This window comes from Cryptomeria japonica, chromosome 1 (genome assembly GCF_030272615.1).
Source record: "Cryptomeria japonica chromosome 1, Sugi_1.0, whole genome shotgun sequence".
NCBI classification, from domain to species: domain Eukaryota; kingdom Viridiplantae; phylum Streptophyta; class Pinopsida; order Cupressales; family Cupressaceae; genus Cryptomeria; species Cryptomeria japonica.
In genome coordinates, this window is record NC_081405.1 from 519,419,474 (window position 1) to 519,431,009 (window position 11,536).

Here is an 11,536-nt window from a genome sequence, read left to right on the forward strand (position 1 = left end):
ATTCCTCTAAAGTCACTTCAATCTCCATTATTTCTTCTAAATCCTTATTTATTAATTAATCAATTAATTAACTAATTCCATGATTCCTACAAATCACCCTTCCTAATCTTATCATCTAGCCTAATTAACCCTAGCCTAATCATGCTTATCATTATCCTCCAGTTTAATATTCCTCCACTCATTCTCTCTCCTCATGTCACATCCTCCTAACTTTCACACTTACACTCTAATCACCCATTAAGCCATCTGATAAATCTCCTTAGTCATTTGCACATTCCTATTCACTTTGATTGGGGATGAGTCAACTCTTTGCCATAAATGGATTTCCCATATCATCCTCCAATCTTAAATGCTACCCACTTTAATCCTTTCAAAGAAATTCAAATTCTTTGAATCTCCCCATACCTCCTCTTCCCAAGGACTTTTTAATTCCTTTTCTCATTTAGTCTTCCCACACATCTCTTATTTTGGAACTTTTAATTCCTCCTCCCTTCCCCCAAGGAAATTTATTTTCCTTTTTCTCTTCCTAATGTACTTGGGAGCTCTTCCCCATGTACCTTGTGAGGTGTGGAAACAAGAAATGCCTTTATGGCATATCTCTTGGTTCCCACACCTTGTCCTCTCAATCCTCTCCCACTCTTTCTCTCGATCCTAGCCCTCCATTTTGGCCTCCTCCAATCTATAAATTTAAGTCTCCTCCCTTCACGAATCATCCACTTCCATCATACTCTTATGCTGTCCATTTCATCCCTTGATCCACCTTTCAAGTAATTTCATGATGTCCATTTGCAATCCAAATCCATCCATCACACCCTCATAATGCCAAAATCTTATCCCATCTAAGCCATATCCATCTATCACTCAATCATCCAATCCAATCCAATCTTGTTTTGTAGTGGAGAGCAATCCACAATCCACCATCTTAAGGAGCAAATCAAGTGGACCAACAAGGGCGCCTCTACTTCATAAAGCTCAATCGAAGGAAGAAGTGAAGAACTAAGGTATAATGCTTGATTTGTTCATTTGAATGCTTTGTTTATGTTTTAGTTTGATTTATGCACTAACTATTATGCATTATATTTTCCCCTCTTTAACTACATGGGCACAAGAGGAATAAAAAAGAGACAATTTGTTCAAGACTCAAAAAGGGACTTGGAAATGGAAAATGAAAAAAAGGGGAGGTGGAGGTTCATGGAAAAATAGAACTACATGAAGAGATAAGCATAGAACACACCCCCACTATGTTAAGACAGCTAGTATTAAGATGATAATGCTACCTCCAAATTTTTTGAAGACATCGACATAACGTCTGAAGGACAAAGTATTATGTGTCAAATGAAACATGATAGAAGGATAGCAGGAGGAAATCATGGCATGGTCGAAAGACTCTTTTCCAGGCAAGTTGGGCATTCACCCTCTCCAAAATGAGTTATTTTTAATAGAATGCCTAGATTCAAATTTAAAATAAAATCTCCTCTATGGAGTTTCAGTTTTTAATAAAGGATCTAGTTTCAATAGGTTAAATTGGAACCCTATCTTTGATCCATGTAAACACCATTTTAGCAAGAAATAAACTTGGATTAGTTTGATTGGCCTCCTGACAAAAATTTGGCAAGAATCCATGTTAGTTAAAATAGGAGATGCTTTGGGCTCATGTTTATGGATAGAAGAGGTCTTTTTGAATGAAAATTCAGGAGATGTAGGTAACTTGTTTGTAAAGATATCTATTCAACCTTGGGGATTTACAAAGAAATAGAGATATTGTCCGAGTTTGGCAAATGGAAGCAAAGAATTGAGGTGTTGAAGAATAGAACTCCCAGGAAATGTCTATTGAGGGAAGCTATGAATATTGGGAGCTCTTCTAATATCCATGAAATGGATAATCCCACTATCTTGAAAGAAGACCCAAGGACTAATAGGGAACAAATAGATAAGCATAAGGGTTCTTGAGGTTTAGAAGTCGAAGAAGCACAAATATTAGTTGACTTGAAAGGGGATGATTCCCAAATAGTCATAAGAGATAGGGGGAACAATCTAGTTATTCATTTGGATAATGAATTGGGTTATGCTCAAATGATTATTGGAGCTAGTTCAAAATATTTAAATACTAAAAATTTATAGTTCAATGGTATAGAAGGAATGATAGAGGCCTCAAGACAAAGCATGAATCAAAGTTTGGAGAGGAATGAAGTGGCTTCTTTAGATTTTAAGAAAAATGACATAATAACAACTCTTGAAGAACTCAATGATCTAAAGAAGGATAGCGAAGCCTTAAGTAAAGAAATTAATTTACAAGTGTCTCTCCTCAATAACAATGGGAGGACAAGTTTGGATAATCAAAGGAATTTGGAGCCTATGGAGGATGCTCACAATGAGATGGATGAGAGCAATAAGGTTAGTGTCTCCCTAGAAGACTCTCAATTAGGAAATACAAATAGAGAGAGTATCTGAGATAATCATGGAAACCCTTGGATTTTGAAAATAAATCAACAGAATTAGAAGCGGTATGTGAATTCTTAGGGCTTTCTCCATCAACAAACATGAACTCGGAGGGTTTGAGAGAATATAACTTCAAGATGATTCAGAGTGTCTTGGAAAATGAGGAGATTCAAGAAATGGAGCAGGATCTTCCTATTGATGTACAAAACCCTGTTATAATGGAGAAAGAAGAAGGTGAGGAGGAATGTTTAGGACTATGTCAATGCTGCCCCCCAAGGGACAAACCGAATTATGTAAAAACAACAAGGAAATAGAGAGGAAGGAAATCCTTAGCTAAACTTAGGTTAAAGGACAGATTTTCTATCGACCAAACCAAGATAACCACACTGTTGAATGCAAGGAAGGGGAAGATCTTTCCCAAGGAACCATGAAGCTACTAACATGGAACGTTATGGGTCTTAATGCCCCTAACAAGAGGCGCTTAATTAAGCGTGACATTAAAAAGATCCAAGGAGAGGTAGTTTTATTACAAGAAACTAAATTGAATGAGGAAATAGATAGGTTCAGAAAGGGTTAAGGGTTTTGGGAGGTAAAGGCAATTCAAGCTAAAGGAGCCTTGAGAGGAATTTCTCTTCTATGGAACCCAAGGAAGGTAGATGTTGAAATTTTGGTAGAAAGAAGTAATTGGATGACAGGTAATGTAAAGAGCATCAATGGTGGTGTTAGTTTTAAATTTATTAATGTTTATGGGCCCAACCCAACTGATAAAAAAAAGGAATTATGGAGAGAAATTGAGGAGTATACCAGCAACAATGATTTTTTGCATACAATCATAGGAGGAGATTTTAATGTCATCCTACATTTTTTAGAAAAGAAGGGTGGAATTTAGAGGGAGGTGCAATCACAAATTGATTTCAGGTAATGGGTAAATCATAATAGCCTCTTGGAAATGAAGTGTGAAAATGGTATTTTCACATGGAACAATCGCTGAAAAGGTTTTAGTAACATTGCAGAGAAACTAGATAGGTTTTTCTTTAAAGGGAATATGCTTTCCTTTAAGGGAGAAATAGCCTCCTCAATTGTGGCTCATGTTGGATCAGATCATTATCCAGTAGTAATGGATATTGTTGAGGAATAGAGACCCATTAACAACCCTTTCAAATTTGAGAATATGTGAATGAAAGATGGGGAGGTTTTTTTTAATCTAATTGAGAACTAGTGGAAGGAGGAAAATTTCGTTGAATCTAAACCTTTTTGCTTTGTTTCCAAAATGAAGGCTTTGAAACAAAAATTATTAAAGTGGAATAGAGAAAAATTCCACAATATTTTCACAAAGAAAAAGGAGGTGGAGGATGAATTGATAGAAGTCACTAAAGATGTCATTAAGCAAGGAATGAAATCAGATTATTATGAGAAAGGAAAGATTTTTCTTACTGAGTATTAAGAATTTCTAGGCAAAGAAGAGATATTTTGGAGGCAAAAATCCATGGAAACTTGGCTAGAGGAGGGGGACAACAATTCAAATTTTTTTCATGACAACACTAAATTTAGAAGGGGCATTAACAATATTTTCAACATCAACAAAGAGGATGGATCAGGGGTTGATAAGCCGAAGGAAATAGCCAAGGAGGGGGTTTATTACTTCAAAAAAAAAATTATTAATTGGGAAGGATCCAACTTAGTAGATCAAGCATAATTGTTGTTCAATATCCCCAACAAGATTTAAAAGATTCAGAATCATAAATTGATAGACAAATTCTTAGAGGAAGAAATTCATACATCTCTATTCCAATTACATTTGGACAAAGCCCCAAGACCGGATGACTTCCATGTTGTTTTTATAAAAAATGTTGGTACATCCTAGGGCAGGAAATGGTGGATGCTCTCGCAACGACTAGAAATGGAGGAAGATTCTTGAAATAAATTAATAACATATTTTTGGTCTTGATTCCGAAGAAGGAAATCACAAGAGGATTTGAGGATTTTAGACCAATTTCCTTATGCAATACCATATATACAGTTTTGGTGAAAGCAATGGTAAACTGTCTTAAAATATTATTGCCATAGTTTATCTCTGAGGAACAATCATGTTTTGTGCCAAGAAGATCTATTTTAGATGGAGTTATTATAGCACAAGAGGCCATACATTCTATAGGAGAAAAAATCATCTAAGCATGTTAATCAAATTATACATTAAAAAAGCTTATGACAAAGTAGATTGGAGATTCCTTTGTAAATGTCTAGAAGCCTTTGTATTCAACAAACAATGGATAGAATTGGTCTTTTTTTGTATATCTACTCCAAATTTTTCAATGATTATTAATGGTTCTTGTTACAGAGTGGGCAACTAGAAGGTAAGAAGACCCAAGATCACTCCTCTATGCCTTGTTTAAGGTCTATTGCAACCCCACAACTAGGGTTCTACACACACCAATGCAACCAGTCACCTACTGCACTTTCTAAGGATGGTTTGGGTTGTTTGACAACCAATTTCACTCACCCTAGCCTTCCAACCAAGTTTGGAAGTCTCCTTTTTGCACCCGGGTCAAGAAATCCCTGTCTACGCCTAATCCTTGTAGCTCTGCCAGACTAGTATTTCCCAAATCATTCAATTTCCAAAAACACTCTAGGAAAAAATTACAGATTTGAACACCCTTTTGGAATTTACATACAATCCCAAGAGATTGAGGTTTGATTCTGCTCCAGCACCCCTAAGCACCTACTGAGTTTGCAGACCTAATAGGCCTAATTAGGCCTGTTTTCCAAAGCAACTACTTGAGGATGGGGTTGAAAAACCAAAATCACCACTTGGACATGTTCCTTAGGCTTATAATAGATCAAATACACCATTAGACCGGTCACCAAACACTCCCTGGGTGACTGTTTTGTTCATTCCTCCTCGCAGGCTAGACTAAACACATTGTGTTGTTTAGCCTAGGTTTTGGTGGTAACAACACCAACCCTCACTCCCAGATTCCACCCTTTGGAAATATCAGTTTAAACACCCTCAACCTGCATTTCCCAAAGGTTCGTTGAAATCCTCAATGGGATTTGCAAGTTAGGGCCATGTCTTTGGTGAAACCCTATGAACCAGGTCTTAGAATGACAGTTTTTGGCAAACTGCCCACAACTCGCTCCAAAATCTATGAATTGGAGTCAGATCACTTGCATTCAAGCCTACACTCACACCACAATCCAAAAAATTCAAATTTCCATGCAAGTAAAACCTCTGTCCGATCGTACAATACGAAAAAACAATGGAAAATTTGTTAAAATCTGAGTTTTCTTGTCAAACCACCAAATATTTACATGTTTCATCCAACCCCAACATGGATGATCTTAGAGGCACAAATAGGCCTTTCCCCAACAACTAAAATTTTTTTCCAATTGGTTATGGCCGTTGGAACCTCCTTTCCCGATCGGTGGAAAATGTTGCTTAGCAACTTTTGCAACTTTTGACAATTTTGCATTTTTTGACATTTTTGACATGCCAACGTCCCTAATGGACTTTTTAGACCTATCCTAGGCCTAAAAAAACTCAAGACAACTTATCAACATGCCTCCTACACTACATGAACCTCATGGCCTAATTTAGTCTCTAGGTTTATAAATGACCTTAGAGCCAATTGACCTTACAATAGGTTCTTTATTACATTCACAGGATCCAAACTGATCCAAAACACCATCCTAGTGTCAAAGACCACCTATCCAACACACAAAATATAAAATAAATCCAAAACCAAGAGGGTGCCTTGCACCAGTTCTTTAGAGGGATATTTTTAGACTTCTAGGGGATTAAGATAAGGAATTCCACTATCCCCCTTCCTTTTCATTATTATGGCAGAGGCTTTGGGTAGAAACATTCAAAAAACCCAAATGTTGGGAAATGTCAAAGGAATTAACATTACCAGTAATATCCATTTTGTCTCCAATCCATAGTTTGTAGATGACACAATGCTTCTAGGAGAGGGTTCTTTGCAGGAGGTATCAAATTTTAAGTTTACTTTGGAGAAATATACCAAGGCATCATGACAACAAATTAGTATTGAAAAATCAGAAGTTTTCTTTTTCTATATACATCCATGGATGGAGAGAGAGATTTTGAGAATTTTGAGATTTCAAAGGGGTTATCTCCCTTGCAAATACCTAGGTCTTCCTCTGGAAAGTGGAATTAGGTCATATAAACTATGGGATCCCTTAAAAGAAAAGATGGATAAAAAGTTGTCAACTTGGAAAGGTAGATGGTTGACATAGGCGTGAGCAAAATAATAATGCTTAGAGCAATTTTATTAACCTTACCTATTTATCTTATGTCCTGTCTAGCATTACCAATTGGAGTCAATGAGAAGCTAAGCAATAAAATGAGATCCTTCTTTTGGCAAGAAATGACAGAGAAAAAAAATGGCATTAATAGCGTGGGATTTCATCTACAAACCCAAAGAGTATGGAGGGGTAAGGTTGAGGAACCAAATTTGGCAAAACAAAGAAATAGGAACTAAATTGGTTTTAAAATCCATAAGCAACCTCATCTTAAATGGGTTTAAATATTGCAGAATAAATACTTATTAGGAGATGATCTAGAGACAATATTTAGAATGGATAATCCACCCAGGGGATCAAGAGTGTGGAACTTTATTCTAATGTGTAGAGGGTTGATCACGAAGAGATTGACCTGGGATGTAGCAGATCATGTCAAGGAATTATTTTGGAATGATTCGCGGGGTGGTCACTTCCCAATTGGGTCCATTATGGATATTGCTAAGTTAAGAGTAATTTTTGAGAGAAAATGGGGTCTTCAAGTGCAGGATTATGTGAGGTTTAACAGAAGGGAAAGATTTGGGGTGGGAATTGAAATCTTTCTAAGACCCTCAAGTCACCAGAGAAGATATTCGACAACTTAATGAAATCCTTCAAGGTAAACCTCTGAATTTCAAGGATTCTAGGGACAAATTGGTGTGGGTTGGAGCTAAATTAGGGTCCTATAATGCCAAAGAAGGGTATAGGGAATCCATGAAGAAAAAAAATTGGTGCTAGTTTGATCAACCTTTGCAATTATGTTGGAGCAAATGGTATTGCCCAAAGCATGAATTTTTACTTGGGCAATGTTAAAAGGTAGGTTTCTCACAACAAAATGGTTTAGGAGAATTGGTTTCAAAGGCCCATCTAGATGTGTCTTATGTGAACAAGAAGAGGAGACAATTAATCATCTCTTTTTACATCATCCTTACTCCATACAATGCTGGCAGTGGTTATGTGCTAAATTGGGGTGGTCCACAACATTGTTTGTAGACATTTTAAGTCTCTTCAAAAGTTGGTTGACGTTAACTAGCCCTCGAATTATGGTATGGGAAATCTAGAAGGAAAGGAACAAAAGGATTTTCAAAGAAGTAAAGATGCAAAGTCAAAGCATTCTCAACAAAATAGAATTAGTTATTGTGGAGGTGGTCAATAGTAGGAATGAAAAGTAGTCTCACAAACAATCCATATTTACTTATTGGGATGGTATGACTAGGGGGAGATGGAATGGTCTCAAAGTTCCTCAATTTTTTGGCAAAGTGGGGAAAGAGAGCAACCAAGCTAGAATGGACTGCATTTGGGAATCTTCTCAAGAGGGTTGGCATAAACTAAAATTTGACGGAGCAACAAGAGGGAATCCTGGAATCTCTGAATCAGGGTGTGTCATTCATCATTGGGATGTATCCAAGATTGCAAAAATGCCAAATCCTTTGGAGTAGGTTATGAATAATGAAGTAGAATTTCAATCATTTCTAATAGGTTTGATTAAATGCAATAATTTATCTATACAAAGATTAGAAATTGAAGAAGACTCAACTATAGTAATAAATGCTTTAAAAAAAGAATCGACTCCGAACTGGAAATTGAATGCTCTCCTAGCAAGGGCGATGTACATCATTAGTTCTTTTGAAGCAATCATGTTTAACCACATTTACAAGGAAGAAAATCATATGGCAAATGAGCTTTCTAATAAGGGAGTATATGGAGAACGAATAGACGAAGCTGGAGTTTTATAACTTGGAATGAATTCATAGTCATTTATTTCTCAGAAAAGTTTTTTAGTCTGTTTTAGACTATGATGGTATTTATCATTTATTCCAACGTTCTAATATACTTTCAAGAATAAATTGTTTTCTCAATGGTTGGGTGGGAAGATAGAATTCAAAATGCACCCAAGTGGAGTGTGGGACCAAATGAACTCCTAGTTGGCTGATGTGAAATGACAACTCGATGACCTCTTAAGCATCTAATCATCCATTCATGACTCATTCATTTTGCTGTGACGATTCATGATTTGTTGGTTTTTGAAATGTAGTGATTTGGTTATTCCCTCTTTCTTAAGTGACGACGGTAGTGAGTTGGCCAACCTTTGCTTCAATGGATGATAATGCATGATCGCACGCTCATATACTCTCGATACAGATTATAGCATATTTAAAGTGATGGGAGTATTTTTTGCATTTATTTCATTTTATGGAAACTACCCAAGAAAGTTGGTTGAAGGGGTTAATAAATAGATTGGGAATTGGCTTTAATTCATATGTTTTCTGCATATCACATTTCCTTGGTGGTCTGGATAAAAATGGATTCTGATATTCGACTGGTAGCAAGCAAGAGGTATATGGCCTTCTAGGGGGCCATCACTGACAAACGCTTGAAATAAATTATAATTTTTTCACATGAATTGTTCGTTCATGCTTTACGAAAAATTCTAGGGGTTGATTTTTAATTCTCAGATCATAAGTATCAGGTTAACCACGATATCCCAACTTTCTTCCTTGCCACGGTTCTCAATTTGGAGGAAACAAAAATAGCAATTTTATGCAAGAGGGTGTTAAAAAATGATTTCCTTGGGGATTTGGAGAGGGTTCTGTAGGAAATCAACAAAAACCTTACCATCCCGCATGCTACCAACTTTGGAATGCCAATGAGAGGGGGAACCCGACCCCTTGGTTTTCCATCTTAGTCATTGCCAACCAAGCCTTGTGGGAGTTCAGAAAACTAGAAATAAGAATGAGCTTGGCTTTTTTAAAGTGTCTCGTGGGTTTTGCAAAGGATGGCTCGTTGGTGGCGCCGATAAGGGATGCATTGGACATTCAAGACCAATAGGTGCGAGATTATAAAATCCTAATTGGGTTACAAGATGATGGTGATTTTTCTTCCAGCAGTGATAGTTCGGAGGAAGAGAAGTTGGAAGTCATAGATGCATTGCTTGTCCCTAGACATTGAAGAGTTATTGGTTGAATGTAGTGATCTTTTTAGAATTTTTGTTTTACATCTTTGTCTACATCCTTGCTTTAAAGAAATATTATTTAGGGATGGTGGATTAGTCTTTGTAATAGTCCAGTAAGTTGGTAAGATGTTTGCTTGTGAAATCCTTTACAATGGTATTTCTCGTCGAAGGATGGTCTGTGAGTAGGGCTATAAGTTTTATGGTCATTTTGTTCTTGTTTTGGGTCTTTGGTCTTGATCATGTTTTAGGTCTCTGGTTAAGGTCGGGCATAGCCAAAGTTTGCTATCTGACATAAGAATATAATATCTTTCATACATTTTAATACAAACCCTGGCTTCGGCTTTTTATCGAGCCAAAAAAAAAGTAGTTAATAAGAATAAAGATGTTTCTATACTTTCAATTCCATGATATTTCTAAAATTTATGTATTTAAATAAATTAAATCAGGATTACGTCAAAAGTATTTTATCATATTTATAAATATCAATGTAGCAATCAAATTGTTATTTTTAAATATTTATTACTTGCCTTTACATTCAACTCTCAATTCCATGATGTTTTTACAGTTTAATTACTAAAAATAAATTAAGATTATATTCAAATTATTTTTCCATATTTATAAATATGAATATAGTAATAAATTTATTATTTTGAAAAAATCTATAAAAGATTTCCTTCTTCCTATCATATATAATTTTTTATGAGTTCTCTGAAAGTGAACCAATATGATTAGCAAAGAAAGTGGACAAACATATCTATATCTTTCCATGAACAATAAAAATAATTCAATACTAAGGCTTGGCATGTGATGAAGGATGGTGAAATTTCTTAATCTTCATATATACATTAAATATAGTTTATCATTGTCATAGAGTTTGCAATCACATTCTTATGAAGACCAAAGTCAATATTTGGAAAAGTAAATGCTTTGCATTATTTTATAATCACGTTTTGCATCAGAATATAGATAATTTAAGGTTTTACTCTGACATCATGTTTCAGTTTGTCTTTTTGTGCTCTCAACTGAAGAATGGTGACAAGGTTTGTACTCGAGCTAGTAGACAATTGGATCAGATTAAGTACCATTTTTTACAACTTCAACAAGGAGATATCAAGTTTACTAGATAGTTGCACAATTTCTTCAAATTTCAAGCTTAATGTGTTATCCCCAGAGTTGTACATTGTTGACGGGAATAATCATTATGTTATGTTGTTATATTATGTTTATGTTGTCGTTGGTAATAATGAGTTACGACAGTCAGTTAGTTAGCCGACGGGTAGGTAGATGGAGTTGCGACGGTTGTGTCGCGCCCCTTCGGGTATTATATATTGTGTACCTTTTCTTCGAAAGGATCATGTTAGTCGTGTCAAATGTAATGTTATAAGCACATGATGTACATGGACTGTTGAATTAATATAGAGATTGGTTATTTAATGTATTTCCATTATGTTCTGTGCATTTACTTTCTGCATTTAACCGTTTACCCGAGAGGGCAAACATTTGGCACCGTTGCCTAGACGAACTCGGGAAGGGAAGACACGGATGGCGCACAGACACAATGGGCCTACCCGTTGATGAGGTAAACCCAGAGGCCGACGACGCGCGGACAGAACTGTACACGGGAGAAGACACGGCAACGCGAGAATTCTCGATTTTGCTCCAGGTAGCCATTCAGACATACGTTCGACGAGAAGCAGCGGAGGTAGAAATCCCACCAAGTGCCGTGTGGACAGCGCTAGAGGTTAGCCCGACAGTAAACCGGTTAATGAACCACCTCTCCCGGCTGCTTGCACAGGCATCGCTGGCACAACAGGCCCGCCTGGAGGAGATTGCCCAGGAAGAGCGACG